This window comes from Dendronephthya gigantea, unplaced genomic scaffold (assembly GCF_004324835.1).
Source record: "Dendronephthya gigantea isolate DGI-Jeju-01 unplaced genomic scaffold, DenGig_1.0 000201F, whole genome shotgun sequence".
Lineage (NCBI taxonomy): Eukaryota > Metazoa > Cnidaria > Anthozoa > Malacalcyonacea > Nephtheidae > Dendronephthya > Dendronephthya gigantea.
Window position 1 is genome coordinate 100,547 of NW_021163211.1, and position 13,830 is coordinate 114,376.

Sequence of the window (13,830 nt, forward strand, 5' to 3'; positions counted from 1 at the left end):
AATCAACAACGATCATCGTGTGTCGGCAAAAGGAATTTTGGATATTTCAGAGATTTTTATTGATTTTATGAGACATGCCTAGTAGAATTCCCAATAGAGTCTAGAGATGTGTACATCTGCAGTCATTGATAGCCATGGTTAAAAGATTGATATTTTCAGTAGTGAACTTCTAATGTCTTATTGATGGTTCAAATCTTTCAGTTTCGATTCTTGATTCTATTGTCTTATTCCGTATGATTGTTCAGAATTGGTCTATCAATCTCCGTGCATGAAGATGCACATAATGTGCATCTTACATGCGCATACCTGAGTAAACTATTTGCCTAATATAAATCTGTCATAAACAATCAGCTTGCGATCAATAAATTTTTTTAGGACAAGTTGAAAAACCTATTTCCTTGCAACTTTCTCCTTCCACAAATCTTTACATGTATCAGTCATCTGTTATTGGCGCCAGCTAGAGAGTTTCTGTGCCAAGTTTCTGCACTTTCTGTGCCAAGGTCTTCATACTAATGTTCGTGTGTATATCTCAATATTTGATCAGTTAATTGGTAAAGTTATTTAAAAATAAAGAAAAGAGTTTTACACCGATCGTTTTCGCTAGTTATTCTTTTTCGACATAAGTTATTCTTCTAGTTATAACCCGCCATCACCTCGACTTTATTGAGTATTCCTTCGCAATGTCAATATTTATTTGTGGCAGGCAATGACACGTTACTGCATGCGCATTTGGCTTATGCTGTTATTGTGTTCCAAAGTCATTTCCTGTTTGTCTATATTTTACATTTGATTTTGTGGTCAAATTATGTAAAATTATATAAAATAATTGAAGGCAATTATTACACATAATGACTCGCCGCCTGTAGTAAACAATGTTTGTTTCCCACCTTAATTCGTAGCGACGGAGCATAATTTTTACGCAAGAACTTGAGTGTGTACGACTTCGGCTGAAACGAGATTTGGTTTCAAATTACATAAAAGGAGATTGCAATTTGATTTGAAAAACACAATGACATTTGGGAAAGTACATTATCATTCCCAGAAAGTCCATCAAAACGAGATGGATTAGCGGCTTACAGATGGGTTACACAATGACGTCCTTAAGCTGCGCCAATTTCTTTTTAATAATATTTCCTCCCTTAGTGCTATAGTGCTTACTGCATGCCACTGTGTCAGTAAAAGTAAGCACGAAATTACGTATTATTTTTTACCTTACCCTAATATATTACTGTATAATTTGCCTATTTCTGATGATACCAGCAAAGCATATTCAGTGTTTATCTATACACAAGACTATAATGTCTCGTAGCACGTCTTCCCTGCTAGGTGGGTAAAAAAAGCGACAATTGAAGTATAAGCTAAATGCCTGAATCGTATTGAAAATCCAGGTTTTGGTTACAAATTCTTTTGGATTTAGGCAGAATCTCTGTTTCAATAAAAGTCTCAAAATCAGCAAAATATTGTCTTTGTTTTCGAAGCTAATGATTAGTACTCCATTACGTAGATTACTAGTCTAATTTCAGGGTTACCGGCAAGAAAGACATGCATGTTTATGCCGTGATCTGGTGATAAACTAATAAGACATATATCTAGTCATATCTCCTAAACCTCATAAATGTGCTCTCATCAGAGCATGAAGCTACTTCATTTAGTATTCAACCAAGAAAACTTATTAGAAAGCATGCATGAAAGCGCAATAATTCAGATCGTGTTACGCAAAAAACATGCAAAATATACGATAATTTGTATGCACGAGTTAATACATTTGAATTTCAATGTCTCACTCTGTGCACATATTTTGATACTACTTGGATTTTGATATTATATTTTCAGTACTATATTTAGAAACGCATTTTTAATCAACCAAAACGCCAATGTATGATCTCGCGCATACAAATAACTCTAACGCAGGCGCCTCGAGTGTTCTATGAATAACGCATGAGCTGTAAAAAAGCGCAGTCTTTAATAACGATCATTGTGGTCTGATCAAGGTCACTGCGATTGTCGTCATCCAATCAAAATATGGCCTGGAATTTAATTTAATCAGATGCGAGCACTCGAGTACGCTCTTGCGATAAGATTCCTGTTAGACTTGAAATCATAATGTACTGTGCCAGGAATGCGTAATATTGATTTAGTCAGAAGCTATCGATGTAACAAACTGGGCATGGAATATAATGCAGGTCAAGCGATCCTCATTTAAGTTCTTAATTCAGTTTTCAACTTCTCAGAAACTCATTTGCAGATCAGTCAAATCATATACTTAACCACTTAGGAAGCGTGCAAAATTTCAAAGATGAAAACCGCCTCTCTTACATTCTTCGTACAATTCGAGCCATAATTCATGCATGGTCTTTATTTCGTTTTAATAAACAAAATCACTCATGAATTCATATAGAATGCTTGTAATAAGCCGCATATTATAAGTTCAGTTGTAAACATATTGAAATAATTGGGCGCCAATGTTCATTCAATAAAGGTCACTAAAAAACCTTTCCCTGTCCATAAGTTAATTAATGTAATTAGGTGTTTCCGTTCCTCACAGAAGAAATAACTCAATCACTGCGATTTCCGAATTTATAATTATTTGCCATTGCCCTTAGAAAATAATATAAATAATATATATCGTCTTCCCTTGCCTTTTTCTTTAGGCGACAAGTAAATACCATACATCTATATATAAAAAGATATAATCTTTGAAAATCACATCTCGAGTGCTGATTAAAATGTCGGAATGTTTATGTGAAAGTTAAAATGGTTTGCTGAAACGGGGGCTTGAACCAAAGTTGAAGTTCATGCGAAAGTTCCTGTTTTTTAAAATCATGATTTCCGGCAATTAAATTCCTCAGTATTTGCCAAGTTGTTTTCTCTTTGTTATTTATAACTACAATGATAAATTTAAAAATAATAAGATATTTATTTGTTACGAAAATGGGTGTATAAGTTATAGTTTCATTTATATTGCTCACCTTTGGCAGAATGGAGGATTGTCTTGTGAGTAATTTGAATTTTAGAAATATATCGCTATATGTGTTGCTGGGTTGAAGAATAATGGTGATTATGTGAGCTATCAATAAATTTATTTTCTCATTATCAATCATTAATAAACAAGCATGTTTACAGACAGCTGATGAAATTAACATATCACGGTGCCATCCAATCAAATCTTCTTTACATCATTCTGTATCAAATTTCCGATATAATAAATTCATGCACGACTTCAAAACGATAGATTTAGCAGAATTTTGCATTGAAACGATCAAGTCTTACACCTGGTTTGCAAACTCTTCATGGTCTTGTTCATGGTCTAGGTATAACTGCATTCTCCAAATGGCGATCTGTTTGTCATTCAGAATCGTATCTGTTGCAGTTGTTCTCATGTTCTTTAATTGGCAGCTAGCTATTGCAGCGGCTGAATCGAATCGTAAGTCTCAAACGTTTTATTTATAGTCAAACAAGACGCCAGGTATAGGCGTTAACCACGGGATACGTGGACGGGGTACTAGGCAATGGACAAAAATATTTACATTGCGGTTTACAGCAAATCGGAATTCGTTTTCATGTACAGATCTATAATAAATACAATATATAAAAATAGCACAAGCGACACTATATTTCAAATTATACTTAAAAATTTATTAACTATACCGTCCGAATAAAAATATATAATATGCTAATAGTGAGGGTTAGAGGCAATTTCCCCACAACAAGAAAAGTGCACTAAAAGAATAGTATGCCACCATGTTTGTCCGGTCAGAGTGCGCGAAACTTGTGTACTTTGGTATTGAAATCTTTTAGAAATATGTGCTAGAAATCTTCACAGTCCGAACGCAAGTGGATCACAGCTAAGAATCACAGCTAAGAATCACAGCTAAGATCACTAGAACTAGGAATTATTGTTATAAAAGGTGCAATTTCTTATGTACTCTTGTGTAGGTCGAAGTCTTGAACTGACAATCATAATGGTAATCTATTATAATCCGTAACGTCGAAAGATTAATCAGTAGTGTTTTGTTGGTCAAACCTAGTAGTGAAATACACTGGTCTCTTTCTTACAACGCCTTCAAATGAGGCATTTTCACAGCTTCTTGTCGAAAGCGGCTGCAACGCGATAGCTGTTTGATAGCTTATATGGAACTGCAATATCAGCTAGACATCAGAGGCTCTTAGCACAGTTGAAACGCTTGTATTATTATTTCAAAGTCCTGGCAGCATAATTAATTCCCCGTAGCTGATTTTTAGCAAAACAAGACGCCGTTCTGGCGTTAACTCCGGCGCACGTGCCAGTTTTCAATATAGAGCTTCTGAACATAAACAATACAGTTCGCGTATTGTTTACATACATATTCGCATTTAGATGCCTTGCGAAACTAAATGTTCGATGGCGAAATTCAGAAGCACATCGCAGTATAAAAGTTCAATTGTTCAAAAATGTAAATAAACCGCATGATACATTCGCTTCGTCTTACACTTTGCCTTTGGAATTCGCGCTTATATAGTTATATTAAATCTTCGATCCTGTGCAAACTACGCGACGTGTCAACGCGCCCATACACGACCACATCATTTTGTTAAACGGCGAAATAGCAGCGATATTATTAAAATAGGACCGAGTCTACATGTATTAAATATATTCTTACCCCAATTCAATCTAAACTTAATCGAACAGCATGAAAAAAACGGTTTATTTGTTCCTCTTGAAGGAATTGCCGTATCATGCGAGCGAAATCGAATCGCGCATTGGAAAATTAGCCAAAGCTGTGCACCACAACTCTTGAGAGATAAGACTGGGACGTAGATAAATACGGTCACATACACGTTTTAAGTACTAGTATATTTCGCGCCATTACACACTTGCGACGACGAAAAATACTGCTATTTGCAATCAAACGCGCCGCGCGCCGAATTTTTATCGTTGTTTACTCGCAGTCAACGTGACGTTTACCCATACTCAACGTTACGTTCACCCCTACTCAACGTTACGTTCACCTATTGCCAACGTAACGATTCACGGGTTGTTATCAACGTAAGAAATGCTGTATATTACTTTTTTTTTTACATTTACTGCACACTTCGCCACTCGCCAGCACAGTGTTTACTGAATAAAATTAGCCAACAATAAAACGCGTATGTTTTGATTGGCCAGTTCTAATGAGTTGACAGTTGAAAAATTTTTAATATCTAAAAACGTCACTCAAATCATCACTACGAAATCCACAGATACAATATTACAATTACACAAAAGTCTGGACAAAAACATTGTTTATACCTTAAGTTAATTTTAACATGCCGCTTAGTAAGCGTGGTAGGACGTACGAAAGTGGAAAAGCGTTAAGCACAGACTTAAGGAAGGGCATTATCGATGAAATCGTTTTAAATGGGGGGAATATCGCAACGAGATATTTCCCAGGAACGTACGAGGCAATAGCGACCAAATTTCGTATTTCTAGAAGTACTGTTCGAAAAATATGGAAAAATTTTTGCGAAGACTTTATGGAGTCTGCGATGCCGAAAGGTGGGGCAAACCGTAATCGTCAAAAGTTAACAAATGAAGATCTAGAAATGATCGAAGCTTTAAAAATTCGAAGAGGATCAGTCACTCTACTTGAAATTTGTGAGGAGTTAGAAGCTATGGATCTGCAGGAAGACATTTCACTGAGCACAATCAGTCGGGCTATAAAAAACAAGATGCCATCTGGTAAACAATATTCAAGGAAAAAGATAACCCATTTAGCCAAAGAAAGGTTTACACCCGAAAACATGCTTTACACACAATTATTTATGAATTATGTAAGCAGCAAAAACCCATATACCCTTAAGTTTTTCGACGAAGCAGGTGTTCGTATTCCTGAAGTAGGAACTAGGCTTTACGGACATGCCCCTGTTGGGGAACGTTGTGTGGAAATAACTCGTAAGTGCCCTAGTCCGAATTACACATTGAATGCGTTAACGTCGTTGTACGATGGAGTGGCTTATTTTAACATATTAGATGGACCCACAAATACTGTTGAATTCTTAAATTTCTTTGACGAGGTTTGTCAGTATACATCGCCGACAACACAACAACCGTTGCTTGAGTGTGGCGACACGGTGATCATGGATAATTTGAGTTGTCATCATTATGAAGGTGGGGAAGTCTTGGAGGACATTTTTCATGAAATGGGTATAGAATTACTCTACACACCGATATATTCGCCTGATCTTAATCCTGTGGAACATGCTTTCTCGAAAGTTAAAAATGCCTTGAATTTTGACCTTCTTCCTGTAGTCCACTATGACATCAAGTTGGCAGTATATGAAGCAATTAACTTCATAAGTTCAAATGATATGCATGGGTTCTACAAAAACACTGATTATTTATTTGTATAAGAGCCCAGAGATAGAAGCAAACGTTATACAATAAACGTTTGTTTTAGACATATATTCTCTCTCCTATGATTGTTTGTAAACGAAAACATACATTAATATAAACTCGAAATTTGTTGTCGTTGTTTTCCAACTACGCGTTCTTATACTTGCGTGGGAAAGTCCAAACCACCGATGCAATATTCATGTGAAAATTTTAGCAATATATATAAAGAACGGGCATTGGAGAGCACCTCAAACACTTAGTCACAAAATTTGGGGACCATTGGCTTACATAATATTTCCCGAAAATTCGACAAGCAATGACAATGGCAACCGCCAATTTTTGGGACAAGAGTACTCGGCAAACCGGCCATACATGCCTTTGTAAGTTATAAGTAATAAGTAATGTAAAAAACCTCATAAGGGCTAATAATGCATGTTACAACAATTGACATTGTTATCAGTTAAATAAATATGAAAAACTAAATGTGTTCATTTAATATTCCTTCGAAAACTAAAGACGGAGAGGATTCCCTTGATCAGTCACATTGAAAAAAAATCAAACGAAAAATTCAGCCTAAATTATTGCAAATTGCCTTAATTAATTTATGCTTTCGAGGTGACTGTCAATTGGGACTCGCCCGCCTCTGGCTCTGTATTGTTTACGTCCCATGACGTGAAATGGCAAGTAGGACGTCTAACAAGTGTCTGTTAGAGCTATGAAAACAAAACAAACTAGGCTGAGCCTAAAACAAGCCAAGGTAAGGTTACAATAGAACAGTAAAATTCTCAGTTCAGTTCAATTGTTACAATTGAACAATAAAAGGTTACAATTGAAAATAACAGTTTCGGTTCAGTTCAATTGTTACAATTTGAAACAATACAAGCTGCATGTTTATAAAACTTACATATACATGCTGGATAGATTTTCATTCCTTTCTGTTGAGATTCAGTAAAGCCATTGCTACAGATTCGGCTTCCGTAGTAGTGGTATCCTCAAATACAGGGCTGGCATCATTTGAAACGGATGTTATAGCTGTATCAATCTCATCAGCGTCATTTACTGATATGGCTTGTGAACTAGTGATAGTGCTTGCGCCGGCATTAAATTGATAAACACCAGACTGTCCATGTTGACTATAGTTATAGTTATAGTAAGGTGGCACTAAGGATGCAGAATAGCAGTTGTTATAGTTAGGTCTAGGATAATCATACGAGAACATCGGCATTGCCATTGGCATTGCAGCTGGATTTATGGCGCTACGTTGAGGATAACTATCTGCATCGACAACATAATTCTTTGTTTGCAAGCTAGCCTGTAAGGCTAATTCCAACTGACTCTCTTCTTCCTCGACATTTCGTGGCATGGCTCTTGACGTCAAGTCTGTTGATTGCTTACTTACAACCTCTGGTAAGCGATCGTAATAATCTTCATCCTCTGAATCTGATGATATTTGAGGCGCACCAGGAAAATCAATGCCATGTTCTTCTAACGTTTTTTTGGCTGGATTTCCTTTACGCTTTTTGGAGCGCCCAAATGCTTTGCCGTAATTGCTTTCCTTATAATCTTGGGTGGCTTTCCTCAAAATGTTCGACAAAGATTGCTTTCCAGGTATTTTGCCATTCATGTGCTTTTTGCAATAGTTTTCAATAAGTAATGTATGTTTTCGAATTAAGTTCCAGTCAAGGTTTCCCCGCTCGTTAGTATAATCAGCTTTGTGGTTATCAATGAGGTTATTTTCAATTTGTTTTGTTTTAGATTTTTGCACGATCTGGACCGATGACGTTCGCCTTTTAAGTTCTTCCTCGGCCTCCAAAACAACTTTTTCCTGCCTCGAAATCTCCTGATCAAGACGGCGTTTGTTGAATTGCCCTGGATGACGCTTCTCCTGGCCGCAACAGAATACGTCTGTACATTTTTCTAACGTACACTTTTTTTGTGAATGTCCCAAACGAAGATGGCAGTTGCCGCAAGTCTTCGCATCAGCATCGCCAGCAGCAAACCTTTGCAGCTTCAAGTCTTTGTAGAGTCTCGTGTCTTTCAAGTTGCATTTGTTCCAACTTGGATTTTTCAACATCAACTTTCTTTTGTGCATTATACACGTATGTCTCAAGGGCGCTCAACGGCGAATTGTCGTCACTAGTACACGCGTTACTTTTTCTTGTATCGGATTGCGATGTTTTGGACGTGAAATTTAAGGAACGAGGCTTTAACGCAACGGCACCTTTCCCCTGTTCAGTGTCTATTTTGCGTTTCTTGTCCGCTGGCGATCGGTTTACAACTGGGCAAGGTGAATCCAGCTCAGATACACGAAGCTGGATTTTTCTTACGTTCCTTTCCTCAACAAATTTAGCCTGTTGCACATTTCATCTACGTTTTGAGGATCGTCTTCTGTCAGGTTAATATAGTCGCCGTCGTCGTCAAGGAATCTAATACGGATCGTTTGTGGTGTGAGATGTGCAAACCCAGGACAGCGTTTCTTGATGTCATCAACGAGATTATAAAATGTGTACGAGCTTGTATCGATATTACGAAAACAAATAACAAACTTTCCCGGACTGTACTCAATTTTAAATTGGTAGTTCACCATTTTGAAAAGAAACGTATGAACGCAGAGGCATGAACGCAAAATGCATTTGCCACGCCTCTCGGTTGTTTTTTAAAAGACATGCGCGAGGAACACGCACGTCACCGCTAAAGTAAACTATATAAAATCGTTGCTCTATTTATTTTTAATTTGCACCATTTCAAGGAAAGAATTCAAGGGACGACAAAAAATATTTCACAGTCGAAGTTGATCGCATTAAATCAGTTTAGCACATTACCACCGTGAACAAAAATCAAACGTCTTCCAATATTTAATACTCAAGACAAAAGTCAGCTGACAATGACGTATCCTGTGGTTCGAGGAAGAACAACACTTCGTATACTGTAAAATGTTCGTCTGCTGTAGTATTTATTCACGAAACACGCATAACGTTGGCAATAGGTGAACGTAACGTTGAGTAGGGGTGAACGTAACGTTGAGTATGGGTAAACGTCACGTTGACTGCGAGTAAACAACGATAAAAATTCGGCGCGCGGCGCGTTTGATTGCAAATAGCAGTAAAAAAAAAAAAAAAAAAAAACAAAAACAAAACAAAACCGGGGCGAATTTTCAACTCCGTCGCTGACGCCGGAGTAATAATTGACTAGCGATGTCGAGCTGACCGCATCGTGGAGCCTTGACCAGTCGATATTTCACGGGGCGAAGCCAATTTTTTTATTATATACCACTTGTCAAAGAAAAACTAACAACAAAGTAAACAACGAAATATTATTCATAAAATTAAAGATATAATTTCAAATGGAATGTCGACAAAAGGTCGCATGTCCACGTGTGCCGCACGTGATTATTTTCCATGAAATATAGGGAAAATGTATGTATGTATGTATGTAAAACTTTACTTAAAGACTCTAGTCCCGACAACAATATGTTGGTGTCCACGGGGGGCGTCTACAAGATTAGTCAAAAAGTTTTATGAAAGTAAAGACTATGACTTACAATATGATTCTGAAATCTCAAGTGTTCATTACCTTAGAGTTAAGTTTTAAGTGGCTTTTGAATGCATGAATTGACTCAGCCAGTTTGGTGTCGATAGGGAGTCTATTCCATAGCTTAGAACATCAGCAGATCTAATATCGTAACTCGCACCGACTATTACACTTCGGGACTTGAAATTTTTGGAGTTTTTCCCTAACGTTTTGATCACAGACCCCAAATACTAGAACAATAGTCGAAGTACGGTTGAATCAGAGCCCGGTAAATTTTTTGAAGGGAGGCTGTTGGAGCGAAGGGTTTAATGCGTCTCAAAGTACTCAAGCCTTCACCAATGTTTTTGCAAATCGCCTCAATATATGGATTCCAGTTAAGATTTTCGTCCAGTTTGAGCCCAAGACATGTAAAAAAGCGAACTCCGGAGTCTGGAGATCCATTGGTTATTTAATATCAGTGGATGATCAGAAGTAATTGAATGGATACGATGTTTAGAGCCAATGAACATTATTTTGGACTTATTTCGATGGCGTTGTAATTTATATCTAGAAAGCCATTCACTAATTCCATTCAAATCGTGATTAAGGTTTTCGGTTAATTCAGACATACAACTATTGGACATACAACAATTTTGGGTATTATCAGCATATGGGTAAGCAGTAGTTTTCTGAAGGCAATCGAGTTGGTCATTGACATAAAGTAAAAATAACAGCGGACCTAAAAATTAATAGATCCCTGCAGAACTCCAGAAACAATGCTTTTTACAATGACATTATATTATTGACAATACAGACTTGTTCCCTTGTTTTAAGTAAGACTCAGACCATCTCAACTCAGTGCCCGATATTCCAAATTGATCTTTTAATTTATGAAGCAAAATATTATGATCCAGTGGGTTGAAGGCTTTACGAATATCAAGAAAAACAATGCCGCTCAATAGACCATTGTCCATATTTTCGTAAATAGCATCGCGCATCTATAAGTCATATATTGGTCTTCAACATGCCTTTTTTGATCGAGAGATTAAATATCCAGGTTAATGAAGGGCCAACAATGTCCGCAGATATTTTTATAGCTTTGGCAGGAATATAGATCTAGTCCTGTGGGTTTTGAGATTTTGAGAATATACGCAATCGATGTATTAATTATAGTAATAACTTCCTCCTCATTAATTTCAGAAAATTTGAAAAGAATAGGTGGGTTGGTAGAAGGGCTAGGGACTCCGTGAGCCGAAGAAATTTGTCTCATTTAGAGCACAAATATCGATTGGCATGTTTTGCATGCATGATCAAACCACGAAGCTGGTCAATGTTTTTCAACAGGCTATTAATATTCAAGCACCCGAATCGTAAGCCTTGAAATCTCCAACTCGTTAAATGAATTATTAAAGTTACCTTGTAATGGGGCTACACCGTTTACCATTTGGTTAATAGGAAATTTGGTAGAGTCCGGCAATGAATTAAATCAGATGTTATTTTCTTCTACGGATCCGGGTGCTTTTGTCTATAGAGGGGACACGTACTTATCTTTAACAGATCCCCAAGTTTCTGAATTACTGATCGCTGAAAATCCTCATAGTTTTGTCTTCGTTTTCTTGGAGGAGTTGATGCACTGTCCCCCTTGAGAAATTTAATGAAGTGGACTGCTAGAAGGGCCGAGCCCTTCGCCTTTAAATGGAGCTACTGCCATTTAACGGAAGTGTCATCTATAGTCGTATTGTCAATAAACCAGACGTCCAATTTCGAACAAATAGGGACATGTCGCAGTGCTCGAAAGCTTTCGTCCAATTGGATAATGGTTTTCTATGCTTCTCTAAAGAACGAAGCTATGCTATTGGTTGAAACAGAAATGTATTGTAAAGTTCAGCCAATGAAAATCATTCTTGCGAGGAGCTGCGACACCACCCAACAAATATGCTGAAGTTCCTTATTGTTCCTTATTCATCAATCTTATCAGGCATAGCAACATCGAGTCGTGACGTAATTCTTGACAGGCCGATTTTTGAGTTTGGGAATAGTGATTTTACTTTCACAGGAGGCAATGTTCTGAGCACATTCAATTCTAGGGGAAGATTGTTCGTCCTTGGATGCACAATTTCATGCGAATCTAAACTAGGGAATATATACTTATATACCTTCTTCCTACTGAGCTTCCTTGGTTGAATATTTTTTATTAATTTAACGAATCACTAATGACAATGATATCCGAACCGATTACACCCGCTTAATTTAAGATTTTGTTGTTTGTTTTGTTGCTCACCCGTAAATTCTTCTTGGCCTTACTCGCATTGTTTCATTGCACTGGGGGAGAGATCTAACAGTAAAAACAGTTTCCTGTATTGAGCCTGTTGGTACTAGATGAAATTATACCTATTTGTTGCATTCGATGCATGGCCGCTTTTAGCTTTATGCACGATTTCGAAGTTATTAGACATTTCAGCTATCGTGTTATATTCAGCAGATTTAAGATTTGTTGAAGCACCATGCAAGGCCGTAGCGAGATTGACTTTCTCGTGCTCGAAATAAACAACTTTCGTTCTAAATCTTTTTTCAGTTAAATTGCGAGCTTCCTCCAAGTTATTTCTCACATTAACTTTTTCGCTATATCACTTGTGCTCGATTTGCATGGCTGTGAATTATCTTGACCGTCACATCCATCAGTTCAATTTTTAAGTTTCTTATATCGCACAAATCATTTTAGGATACACGCAGTGAGCTCCACATATAAGAACTTAAGACTTCCGTGAGGCCAAAAAGTGAAGCCAAAGATGGCGGATATTAAGGCGCTATAGTACGTCAGTTTCAGTCCTCCTATGTGCGTGGTCAACAAAATTCGTATTTTTTAACTTCAATGAAAGGTGTAATACAAATGTTTTGTATTGAGATACTTTTATATTTCAATTAAATTAACAAGGAAAATAAGCGATATCTTACACGGAAAGCTAAAGAGTGACGGATTGTTGATGTTTTCGCCTTTTCGTAAATCACAACATTTACTCACAGAATATGCTTCCCAAAAAAACATAAACCACTTTTCTCAGTTTAATTCACTCTATATAAGGCTTTCATTCATATAAAAAATTAATAGGAAAGAAAATTATGCTGAAATACGTATGAGTTTGAAATAGTACTAACATATGATTGTGAAATTTTTAAACAAGACTCATAATGCACGAACACCGCGGAAAAACGTCTGCGCACGCGTTAATTCTGCCTGTAAGTGAGATTAAAATTAATTAAAAAGCGGTTCCGAACGTTTCCGAAGGCTAAAAATGGCGGCAAAAAGGAGTGATTTCATTCGTGTCTTCAAATCCATATTTCTAGGGCATAAATAAACATTGCATGATAGAAACTAAGAGAAAAAACGTCCAGAGAGTCCTAGAAGTGGCATCCTACAAAAACACCTGTAAAAGGTGACTGTTAACAAATTTTTTGTCTCAAACATTTTGTTTATCAAATAAGCAAAGACAGTTTCCGAACTTTTAATTGAGACACGTTTTATTAAAAAAAAACATGTCGCCAGATACGAGACGTTTGCGTGTTCTCAATGATTGAAAATTAAGATGTATTTTACAATTTAAATACATTAGAAAGCTTAACTTTCCGCGGGTTTTCTTAACTTTTAGGTTTAAACTTTTGTTTTCGAAAAATATTCTAAAGCCACCCCGTAAAAAAAGGAAAATTTACCGTGAATTCCAGTTCGTTCGATACTCTAAATGCTAGAAGGCTTTTAATTTATGTTCTGTCTGGCCGTCTTGTATATTTTTGCCTTTTCTTAACTTATATTTTGTCAAAAAATGGGCATGTTTTGTTCCAAAAGTTGATATTTACATTTACCATCATATTTTGATATTTCGGCGCGTGCGCAGATATTTTTCCGCGGTGTTTAATCACGTATAAAAGAAACCTTAAAGATGATGTAAAGTCCGTTCTGCGCATATAGACCG